General features: G+C 33.5%; 1 pseudogene; it reads right to left on the bottom strand.

Moving 5' to 3' along the window:
• Window positions 1–919: 919 nt before the first annotated feature.
• LOC126025879 (PSME3-interacting protein-like) lies at window positions 920–1,488 on the bottom strand (annotated as a pseudogene).
• Window positions 1,489–12,103: the final 10,615 nt, after the last annotated feature.

Genomic DNA, 12,103 nt, shown 5'->3' with positions numbered 1-12,103 from the left:
AAGGGAGAAATGTTTTATTTTTCTTTATAAAACATATAGATCTGGAATATACACTTCCTTTTCTTCCATATGATGTTTCTGCCAAAATGTCTATATACTTACATCATGCCCCATAAACCAATGTGCTATTTCATACAGCTTTTTTTCAATCAAGGAACTCACTACATAATAAATGAAGTGTGGCAATGGAGCAATACATATAAAATTCATTTCTATTTTTGTCTTTGCCAACATTGTAAAGCAACTGGCTTGATGTGAAGATGGTCTAGACTTTAAAATAATCAATTTCAGTGTCCTCTAGGTGGTATAGGAGGGTCTCTATTGAATCATTTTTAAATCACAACATCTTATGATTAAAAGTATTGGAAACTATAACCCAATTAAGTAAAAATACTGACCTAAACTTTTCAGGAATGAAGACCTATCAATCAGCTACGAAGCAAAGAATAAGTTGAGATGCTTACTGAAACAATAATCTAGAATGTAACATTAAGATAAATCTAGTATGAATATAACTAAAGACCAAATAATAGTTATAGAAATAGGAAGTTTTATATAAGCCTTTATTATGTTGTTACATACGTACTTCATACATCACACTTAAGTTACATCTTCTTTCTACTTTTATCTAAAGAATTCTACTTATTATGCATTTAATCTACTTTTTCATCATTCTTTAAAGCGATTTACATTCTTATTAAAAATAAAGCATTGAATTTTTTTTTAGTAGAATCTGGCACATTTTAAGATGAGATTACAAACATCACAGTGTGCAACTTGAGCAGGCAAAGGAGCTTTCAGTGCAGACGTTGTCTGTGGGCGGCTCACCAGTCTGGTGTCCTGTTGGGGAGGTGCTCCAGGCAGAGAATGTCTCCAGGAAGAGATGACATTGACAGTGCCTTTGCTGTCCTAGCTGGACCTAAAGTCGCTCTCCGGAGAATACCAACACACACAGTCCAGATGGGCAGTGGATGGACTGGCCACTCAGGACATGCAGCCCACAGACAGACAAGCAGTATGGGTTACTTGGTTCTTGTCATCTGGTCAGGGTCTGATTTCAGTCTTTTCACATTGCTACTCTCTGAGCTCTTAAGCTTCACAGTACATGCAAACAGCTTGGCCTGGGAGAATTTGTTCTTGGTTTTAAGGGTTTTACAGCCAATTTCTTCTCCACTTCCTTCTTGCTGTCTGGAGCAATTCCAAATTGGCTGAGATTATTTCTGTATTCCATCAGTTCTTTGAGTTCTTGCTCTCTTTGCTGTTTCTCTATTTGCTCCTGCTGCAGAGAAACCTCATCAAGGAAGATGGTCTCACCTTCATTTAAACCGCTTACCATGTTCTTAAATTTAAACTGCTCTTCATTCTTGCTGTTACCTGTTTTTTTTTGTTTGTTTGTTTGTTTGTTTGTTTTTGTTCCTTTAACCTTTCATACAGATACCGAGAATCACAGCCCCACTCTGGACATTCTTGTGGATCTTCATGTATCATCACAAACTCATATATTCCTTTCTTTATCGACTACTGAATCTATCTCAATGTAATTAAAAGTTGGTTGAAATATTAGAAATCAGAATACCTGCCTGGCTAGGGATGGTTGAAATGTTGAGACTATCCTCCTATTCTTTTCCTAAATGATATAATCAGCCATAAACTTATGAGAATTTTTTATGAGAAATAGTAACTTGCATTTATATATGTGTGTCTCATATGGCAAATCCTGAATGAATTCATAAATCACCTAGGCATTCACCACTATCTAACTCACTATTAAAATAAATTTTTATTTGTAATTTTTTGTAGTTTTGGGGCCACACCCGGTGATGCTCATGGTTTACTCTTGGTTCTGCTCTTAGAAATTGCTCCTGATATGTCAGGGGACCATGTGGGATGCCTGGGTTCGATCCTGAGTCTGTCTCATATTGGCAGAGTGCAAGGCGAATGCCCTACCACTGTACTATCACTCCAGCCCAATTAAAATCTTTTCTTGGAACAGACATACATCTACATTCTATATAGGTAGCAAGCCCTTGAATATACTTATTTTACTAGGATCAAGGATTGCACTTAAATATAGATCTTCAATCTCTTGAATTGACATATGGTAATAAGACTTCTTATATAGGGGTGTTTGCATGTGTCAACTGGTAGACTATGAAGCAGCATGATAGATAAAACATCTGTCTGTCATGTACAATTCTAAATATTTTTAAACATTTTTAATTTAGTTGAAGAACCCTGATTTACAAAGTTATTTTTTGGTTTTAGGTATATAATGTTTCAGCATCAATTCTATCACCAGTGTTCTCAGTTTTCTTTTTTCTTTTATAATTATCTTTATTTAAACACCATGATTACAAACATGATTATAGTTGTATGATTACAGTCATGTAAAGAACACCCCCCTTCACCAGTGCAACATTCCCACCACCAATTTCCCAGATCTCCCTCCTCCCCACCCCCCCCCCCACACCTGTACTCGAGACAGGCTTTCTACTTCCCACACTCATTCACATTGTTATGATAGTTTTCAGTGTAGTCATCTCTCCAACTGCACTCATTACTCTATGTGATGAGCTTCATGTCATGAGCTGCACCTACCAGCCCTCATCTCTCTTGTCTCTGAGATACTGTTAAAAATGTCTTTCATTTTTCTTAAAACCCATAGACGAGTTAAACCATTCTGTGTCTTTCTCTCTCCCTCTGACTTACTTCACTCAGTATAATAGATTCCATGTACATCCATGTATAGGAAAATTTCATGACTTCATCTCTCCTGATGGCTGCATAGTGTTCCATTATGTATATGTACCATAGTTTCTTTAGCACTCATCTGTTGAAGGGCATCTTGGTTGTTTCCAGTGTCTGGCTATTTTAAATAGCCCTGCAATGAATATAAGTGTAAGGAAGGGATTTTTGTATTGTATTTTTAGGAGAAAGGTTCCTTTTATTTCTACCTTGCTAAGAGTTTTCATCAAGAATGGCTGTTGAACCTTATCAAATGCTTTTTCTGCATCTATTGATATGACCATGTGATTTTTATTTTTCTTGTTGTTTATGTTGATAGATTTACGGATGTTAAACCACCCTTGCATTCTTGGGATGAAACCTACTTGATCAAAGTGAATGATCTTCTTGATGAAGCACTGGATCCTGTTCGCCAGGATTTTGTTGAGGATTTTTGCATCTGTGTTCATCAGGAATATTGGACTGTAATTTTCTCTTTTGGCAGCATCTCTATCTGGTTTTGGTAGTAAGGTGATGTTGGCTCCATAAAAGCTATTTGGAAGTGTTCCTGTTTTTTAGATTTCATAAAAGAGCCTGGCCAGGATTGGTAGTAGTTCCTCTTGAAAGGTTTGAAAAATTCATTCATGAATCTATCAGGCCTGGGCTTTTGTTTTTGGGCAAATCAAATTTTTGATTATGGTTTTAATTTCCTCAATAGTGATGGGGGTGTTTAGATATGCTACATATTCTTTATTCAACCGTGGAAGGTTATATGAGGTCAAAAATTTATCCATTTCATCCAGATTCTCATATTGAGTGGCCTAGAGTTTCTCAAAGTATTCTCTGAATATCCTTTGAATCTCCTCAGTATCTGTAGTGATCTTCCCCTTTTCATTTCTAATATGCGTTATCAAGTTTCTCTTTCTCTTTTGCTTTGTGAGTTTTGCCAATGGTCTATCAATCTTGTTTATTTTTTCAAAGAACCAACTTCTGCTTTCGTTGATCTTTCAGATTGTTTTTTGGGTTTCCATTTCATTGATTTCTGCTCTCAGCTTTGTTTTTTCCTTCTGTCTCCCTATGTTTAGCTTCTTTTGTTGATCATTTTCTAATTCTATAAGCTGCATCATTAAGCTATTCAGGTATGCTCCTTCTTCCTTCCTGATATGTGCTTGCAAAGCTATAAATTTTCCTCTCAGTACCTCTTTTGCTGTATCCTATTGGTTCTGATAGTTTGTGTTTTCATTGTCATTTGTTTCCAGGAAATTTTTGATTTCTTCTTTGATTTCATCTCAGACCCACTGGTTGTTCAGTAGTAGATGGTTTAATTTCCAGGTGTTAAATTTTTTTTCTGTGTCCCTTTGTAATTCACATCTAACTTCAGAGCCTTTGGTCAGCAAAGGTAGCCTGCCAAATTTCTATCTTCTTGATTTTATGGAGGTATGTTTTATGTACCAGTATGTGGTCTATCCTGGAGAAAGACCCGTGTACATTAGAAAAGAATATGTATCCAGGTTTCTGAGGATGGAGTGTCCTTATATATCTACTAGGCCTCTTTCTTCCATTTCTTTTTTCAGGTCTAGTATATTTTGTTGGGTTTCAATTTGGTTGACCTATCAAGTGTTGACAAGCCTGTGTTGAGGTCTCCCACAATTATTGTGTTATTATTGATATCCTTTTACAGATTTGTCAACAATTGTATTAAATACTTTGCTGGTCCCTCATTGGGTGAGTGTATGTTTAGAAGAGTGATTTCTTCCTGCTGTACAAATCCCTTGATTAGTACATAATATCCATCTTTGTTCCTTACAACTTTTCTGAGTATAAAGTTTGTGTCATCTGATATTAGTATGGCCACCCCCGCTTTTTTAGGGTGTGTTTGCTTGGATAATTTCCCTCCAGCCTTTGATTTTGAGTCTATGTTTATTCTGACTATTCAGGTGTGTTTCTTGTAGGAAGCAGAAGGTTGGCTTAAGTTTTTTGATCCATTTAGCCACTCTGTGCCTCTTAACGGGTGCATTTAGTCCATTGACATTGAGAGAAATAATTGCCCTAGGATTTATTGCCATCTTTGTGTAGAAGTTTGGTGTGTTTTTTGTTCTGTCTTGTCTTTAGAATAGATCTTTCAGTTTTTCTTTTAAGGCTGGTTTGAGTCTGTAAAGTTTTTCAGCTGTTGTTTATCTGTGAAGCCATGTATACTTCCTTCAAACCTGAAAGTGAGTTTTGCTGGGTGCAGTATTCTTGGCAAAACATTTATTTCATTGAGTTTTGTCACTATATCCCACCACTGCTTTCTGGCCTTGAGTGTTTCTGGTGACAGGTCTGCTGTAAATTTCAAGGAAGCTCCCTGGAATGTAATTTTCCTTTTTGATCTTGCTGCTTGCAGTATTTATCTCTATCTGTGGGATTCATCATTGTGACTAGGATGTGTATTGGTGTGTTTCTCCTGGGGTCTTTTTTAGCTGGTACTCTTCGGGCATGCAGGATTTGGTCACATGTTTTCTTTAGCTCTGGTAGTTTCTCTGTGATGATGTTCTTGACTGTTGATTCTTGCTGGAGATTTTCTTCTTGGGTCTCTGGGACTCCAATGGTTCTAACGTTATTTCTGTTGAGCTTATCAAAGACTTCTATTTTCATCTGCTTATTTTCTCTGAGTAATTTTTTGATTGTCTGATTGTTTGATTTAAGGCTTTTTCCAATCTCTTCTGCTGTGTAAAGTTGTTATGCATCGCATCTTCTAGCACATCAATTCTATCCTCAGCTGCTTTTAACCTGTTGGAAAGCTCATCCATTATGTTCTTAAATTCATTTACTGAGTTTTTAAGACCTGTTATTTGACCTGATATTTTAGTTTGGAGTTTTCTGATTTCTATCTTTATATTTCTTGATTTTTATTAGTGTTCTGATCTATACTTTCTTTGAGTTCTGTGAATATCCTCCATATTCTTCTCTAAACTCCATTTCTGAAAGACTGCTTATGTCGTTGGCCATTGTTGTTTCATCAGAGTTTCCATCTTCATTCTCTATGGCTGATATTGGTCTGCATAATTTCCCCATTGCCACGCTTATGCTGTGGGTTTTTCTACGTGTTGTGGTGGTATTCATTGCCTAGGTGGAGTGCACGGCCATAAAGCGAAGTGGAGCAGCCGCGCTCCTCTGCTTGGACCCCTTATAGGTGGGCTTAAGGGGGCCAGCAGAGTCAGCTTTATCCACAACTCCAGCCCAGAAAGACTCACCTCAGCCGAGGCAAGCTGTCAGGGGATGAATGCCAGAGAAGATCAAAGTTCCCAGGTTAAAGCAAGCCAGGGGAAGCCCCAAAATGTCTGCCGAGCTTAAAGGCCCAGCAGAGCCTCAGTTTTCTTTATTCCCCACTCCCACCTCAATGCCCCAGGCCCTGAAAATTCCCACCATAATTATTATTTTTGTTTGTTTTTTTGTTGAGTCACACTTGTCAGTGCTCAGGGGTTACTTCTGCCTCTGTGCTCAGAAATTGCCCCTGGCCCCAGGGGGCCATATGGGCTGCCAGGAGCAAACCCGATTTCATCAGGTGTCAGCTGTGTGCAAGGCAAATGCCCTATTGCTGTGCTACCACTCTGGCTCTGCCACCATTATTTCTGAGTGATTTTTAAATGTAATTCATATAATTTTTCAATAAGAACAACTACAGGGATTTATACAACTCATAGGCCTCCTTTAAATTCATTAGCACCTATTATTGAAAAAATATTTTCTATTTCCTCCTTAAATAAACGAATTGCAAAGCATTGATAATATTAGTGTTTTCACAGATTAAATGATACTTTTTTAATTATGAACAATCAAAATAATTTAGGATCACTTTGACAAAGCATGTTCACAACTGTGACCTTGTGTTTATGCTTTTCTCTGTAGAATTTTTCAACATTCCATAACATAGTATAACATAACATAACATAAAACATAACGTAACATAACATAACATAACATAACATAACATAACATAACATAACATAACATAAACATGGGTTTTACTTTACTTATGCAGGAGAAAATTTCTGGCTCCCAAATGTGGACTATGAATTTCCTATAGGTAAAATTTCTCAGAGTACATAAATGTTCAAGTAATTTGTTCTCCTACTTTAGTCCTTTTTCTAGCTCTCTGAAATAGTCACATATTACACTACTCCCATTGTGCTCTGACTTTTGCCATTAAATTTGGAAGGATTGCCAAATGTAAGACTTTTATCTCCATAAAATATTTCACATATACCTTTTCCTTTTGGTAATAGGAGCTATTGTCTCTAGAAGCTGAAATAGTGCCAAAATGAATCTAAACTCTTTATAAGTCCCCTTGGAAACTTGAATAACAAAATTCTCTTTGCATCTTCATTTGATTTCTTTCTAAATATATACAACACTAAAATTTTTTATTCAGAACATCCAAATTATATACAATTTTTGTTCCGTATTAAGTCTATGGAGGAAGACATATATTCTGGTATCACTAACATTTAAATTCTTGGGAAAATTTTAATTATTGGTACATAATATAATTAGCTATTTCTTCCTTTCTCTTTTGGCACTAATGCATGTCTAAAAAGCCTCATTAAGTACCAAATGTTCAAGGTTTATTAATTTGTTATTTACAATATTTACTGAATAATTTATGGCACCAATAAGACTAAACACTTATGAAATATTATAGTAATATCTACATAAAGGCAAAATAAATTTCTGCCATGTTTACAACTATACATTAAAGAATGTATCTTATCTAGTTCATGATAGCTAAATAATTTTAGGACCATTTTTAGTGAAAGATGCTTTATCAACAATTAAAATATTTATGGCATATAAAATATAATATTAATCTTTATACTTTAACTTAATTATTTCCTAGTAACTTATATGTACACAATATGCAGTGACTAGATATACTAGCTATTGAAATCATAGAAAATGTGGTCCAAGAACCAATTATATATACTAGATGCTGAGCAGCAGAGATATAAAAAGATGCAGGAAAAAAGTATTTTTATTAGGATTAATTTATGGTGAAAGGTCTAATGGAAAGTATGGCAATTTCTATGAATGATTTTTTTCATGTCTAACAATATTATGTATATTCAATTTTATTTACTTTTAAGTCAATATATTATATAAATTTATTTTGTATAATATATAGTATTTATATATTTACAGTAACTTGACAAGTAAATATATTATTTAAATTTTCACCTGAAGAAATTAAGAAAGATTTCTGCATAAAATTTCACAACCTTTACTTAATGTAGGTGGCTGAGACATCATGATATTATATTGAGTTTACTGGTAATTGAAAAGAAATAATTCAACATGATTTAATTGCAGTAAATATTAACAAAAATTTTAGAAAAGCATGTTTAAGTTTTTCTAATTATTGAAAATTTTTTATAAAATTTTACCTCATTGCCAATAATGCTAAGAGTAAAAAGCACAATAAGTGTTTTTTGTTGTCATTCTTGCTGCTTTAGTTTTTGTTAATATTATGAATTCAGTGATAGTTGGAGGAGCTTTATGTTCAATTTGATTATCAATTTATGTCCAATGTTTATTTCCTGTATTTTATATGCTAACTATACCTTAAGAATAGATATATAGACAGATCTTTTGGTATACCTACTAATAAAATAAATGAATTTTTCTGGCAGTTAAAAATATTTTGGAGATGATACCAAAAGTAAACCATATATTTTTTCTTTTTGGAGTTAAAAGATGTTTATTCTATTGGAGAGACTCGATCATTGAGTCAGCAGTTGAGACTATGAGACCATAATAAATCGGGCTAGTGCAAGACCTTTAACCATAGAATTTAAACCTAGAGCAGAGACTTAATATTTATTTTATCTGATGACAAGAATATTTATTTTATCTGATGATGTTTTATGAGACAAGCTAAATGTGCTTTCTGAGCTACTTGTTTTTTTTTGTTTGTTTTGTTTTCATTTTGGTCTTCTGTTTTTGGGCCACACCCAGTGACGCTCAGGGGTAACTCCTGGCTATGCGTTCAGAAATTGCTCCTGACTTAGTGGACCATATGGGATCCTGGGGGATTGAGTCATGGTCTGTCCTAGGTTAGCTATGGCAAGGCAGACGCCTTACCGTTTGTGACACCGCTCTGGCCTCTCCCATCGACTTTTTAAGTACTTACAAAAATGAGGAAGATTTTTTAAAAAATAAAACTGGAGAAATGGAATTGAAGTTCATTATAACACTTCATAATAATAAATTATTGTTGATTTTCTATAAAAGTGAGACTGGTTAAAGATTTTTTAATCTAGAATATCTATTTTCCAAAGAAACTACTCTTTATCTCAATTCTTATATAAGAGGATTAGGGTACTATATTTATGGGGTGATGGGGGTCAAATAAGTAAAATTATCCATCTTTTTGAAAGTTGTACTAGTCATATAAAAATGTATTACAACTGTATTGTTTAAACATTTGATTTTATCTTCTGGTGTCAAACTTTTTTATCATCAGAGCTAAAAAACTCACTAAATGTTAATATTTATCTGGCAATAAACCAAGAGATTTACCTCAAAAAAAATAAGCTCTCTACTCACTAGCATATACTTTGTATTCAATTTTACTTTTTTTTCTAAATACATTCCCAAACTTATAAAAAAAAACATTATATTGCTTCATTGTTATTATTATTATTACGCTGTTTGTCTGATAGATGCACTAGGTCTTAGCATTTCAATAAAAGCAAAAATTTTCTCCCATCTTATTTGATATTTAAGATTCTTCTCAGAATGAAAACCTAAATGTATTATAGTGAAATAATGAGTAAAGGAAAGGTTATCTCAGTTATCTTACAAGACATAAAAATATTTTTCTTAACGTTTCCTATAAATGAAGACTAACATTTATTCCAACTGAAAGAAAGTGCCATTTAAGTATAAGTCTAAACCTTCTTTTACACACACACAAAAAAAAATGAAAGAAAGTATATTCTGTGGGTCTCAGCTGGTTACTAAGTGCCAGACCAAATGAACTTGAATCATCACAAATTCAAGAAATTTAAAGTACTAATTGGAGAGTCCAAGGATAATCGAAGTAGAAAGAAAGAAGCTACTTGTAGGTGCAGACAAGAAACCACGTTTGTTAATATTTTTCTAAGGTTGAAGTAATAGAAAATTATATGACTTAAGCAACTTAAATTAATATGAAGTCTGCATTGTAGATGCTTGCAGCTGAATTTTAGTAAAATTTTATCCCCTTGCAATAGTAGGGTTGATTTGTAAATGTTGACAGTCTCTTTACCAATTAGACCCTGGTGAGTTCAGGGAAAATAAATGTAATCTAGTTTAACATGATCAAGTTATCATAATTAAACAGTTGTTAAAAAAACAAATTTATTAGGAAATTAGATTTACAGTCCTTTAATAAAATCTTATAAAATAAATGGGTATCATGGGATTTTTTTAAAAACCATTAAAAGAACCCAGATTGAAAGTCTCTATTTTAATTCTTGGAAGATGTTTTAACAAGCAGATTTTTTAGTTATTGTTGACATCTTTCTCAATTTGCTGGTTTATGTATTTCTTGTTCAGAAATGATTCCCATTTAAATCTTATATTAGGAACATTTTGTTGATTTTTTATATCTAAATTTTAATAAGAAACGGAATTTCTCAGAAAGAAGTGTGCTGCCTGAAATAATTAACAGGATTTCAAAATTGAGAAAATACATTCTGAAATATGTTCCATTTAAAGGGAATGTGACAGCCAAAAGTGTGTGTGTGTGTGTGTGTGTGTGTGTGTGTGTGTGTGTGTGATATACTTAGCCAAAAAAAGAATTTGAGGAAGCAAAGAGCAGACTTTCAGTCATTTATTAATGACCTGCTGAATTAAAAGAATATGCAATATTGTGTGGAAAAGAAATGGTCAAAACTAAATACCCAAGCTAAAGTCAATGACAATCAAGAGACCCCAAACTATAACAACTAAACACAAAATGGACCTGTTACTCTAATACTTCAGGGGGCTAAAGTTGGAGGTATGATGCATGCTAGGAACTCTAGTGGAGGGAGTTCTACATTGTTGGTGGGAATGGCCCAAATTCACTGTCACTATATGCCTAAAATACATCTGTGAAAAACTTGTAATTCACAATGGTCTCAACAGAAAATGCGATATAAAGGATTGGTTTTTATATAAATTACTTTATTTAAAACCACACATTACATAGCTGACGTAGCTGGTCATAGAACATTTTCCAGGTAATTGAGGAAAATTATTTAAAAAGAAAAAAATGAAGAAAGAAAACATAAAAAAAAAGAAAAAGAGTCCAGTAGTAAGAAAATTATTGTGAAAATTATTGTATTTTGCAATGAGGTCATTGTACAAAGGCTTAGTATGCTCTCAGATAAATTGGAAGTCAAACAGTCTCCACCGAAGCAGCTGTGTCAGTAATAGTGTTTAAAATGTCTGGAGAATGGGAGCCCAAGCAACCCCAATATTTAATACTGTCATTCCCATAGAAACACACCAATTTAGACTCTAGTGTGTACTGAACCATTCTAATGTTCAGAAGCAAAAGAAGTAATAGAGTGATCAGTTACAAAAAGGAGGGATTTTTAAAAGTGAGATTTTTAAAAGTGAGAATCACTTGGCAAAATAGTTATATATGGGATTAACATAGATGTCCAACTGCAGATGTATAGATTTTGAAGACGTGTTACATATACACATTGGAATGCTATTAAGTTTCAAGGAACAATACAATTATACAAGTTGATAGAATCTTGTTGGAAATGGGAGGTTTCATATTGAGTGAAGGAGGCCAGAGGACACTGATGAGATGACCTCACTTAATTCTAAAATACAGAATTATGGGATATGGAAATTTAATATAATAAATGTAGAGACCTAAATAAAACTTGATCCCTGAAATTTAAAGTACTAATTGGAAATTCCAAGGACAATTGAAATAGAAAGAAAAAAAGAAACTACTAGTAGGTGCAGAAAGGAAACCACATTTGTATTATTTTCCTTAAGGTTGAAGTAATAGAAAATTTTATGACTTGAGCAACTTAAATTAATATGGGGTCTGCATTGTAGATGCCTGCAGCTGTATGTATGTATGTATGTATATATATATGTATATATATTCCAAAAATGTCTCCATTTTCCTAAAAAAATGAACATTAGAAAGATAGTAAATATTAAGTTTATATTAACTATAGCACAGCATAAATGAAGTCTCATTTATATTATATCAAATTTGACTGTATAATGTATGTTAATATTATTTACAAAACATTATTTTATTTGCATCTTCAGAACATAGCTGATCCATTATGATTCCTTTGTTAGGCAAATATATGTTATTATATTATCCTTCGATAATCTATAT

Source organism: Suncus etruscus, chromosome 13 (assembly GCF_024139225.1).
Source record: "Suncus etruscus isolate mSunEtr1 chromosome 13, mSunEtr1.pri.cur, whole genome shotgun sequence".
Classification (NCBI taxonomy): Eukaryota; Metazoa; Chordata; class Mammalia; order Eulipotyphla; family Soricidae; genus Suncus; species Suncus etruscus.
Note: the sequence above shows the minus strand (reverse complement) of the source record. Positions and strands in the feature narration are given on the sequence as shown.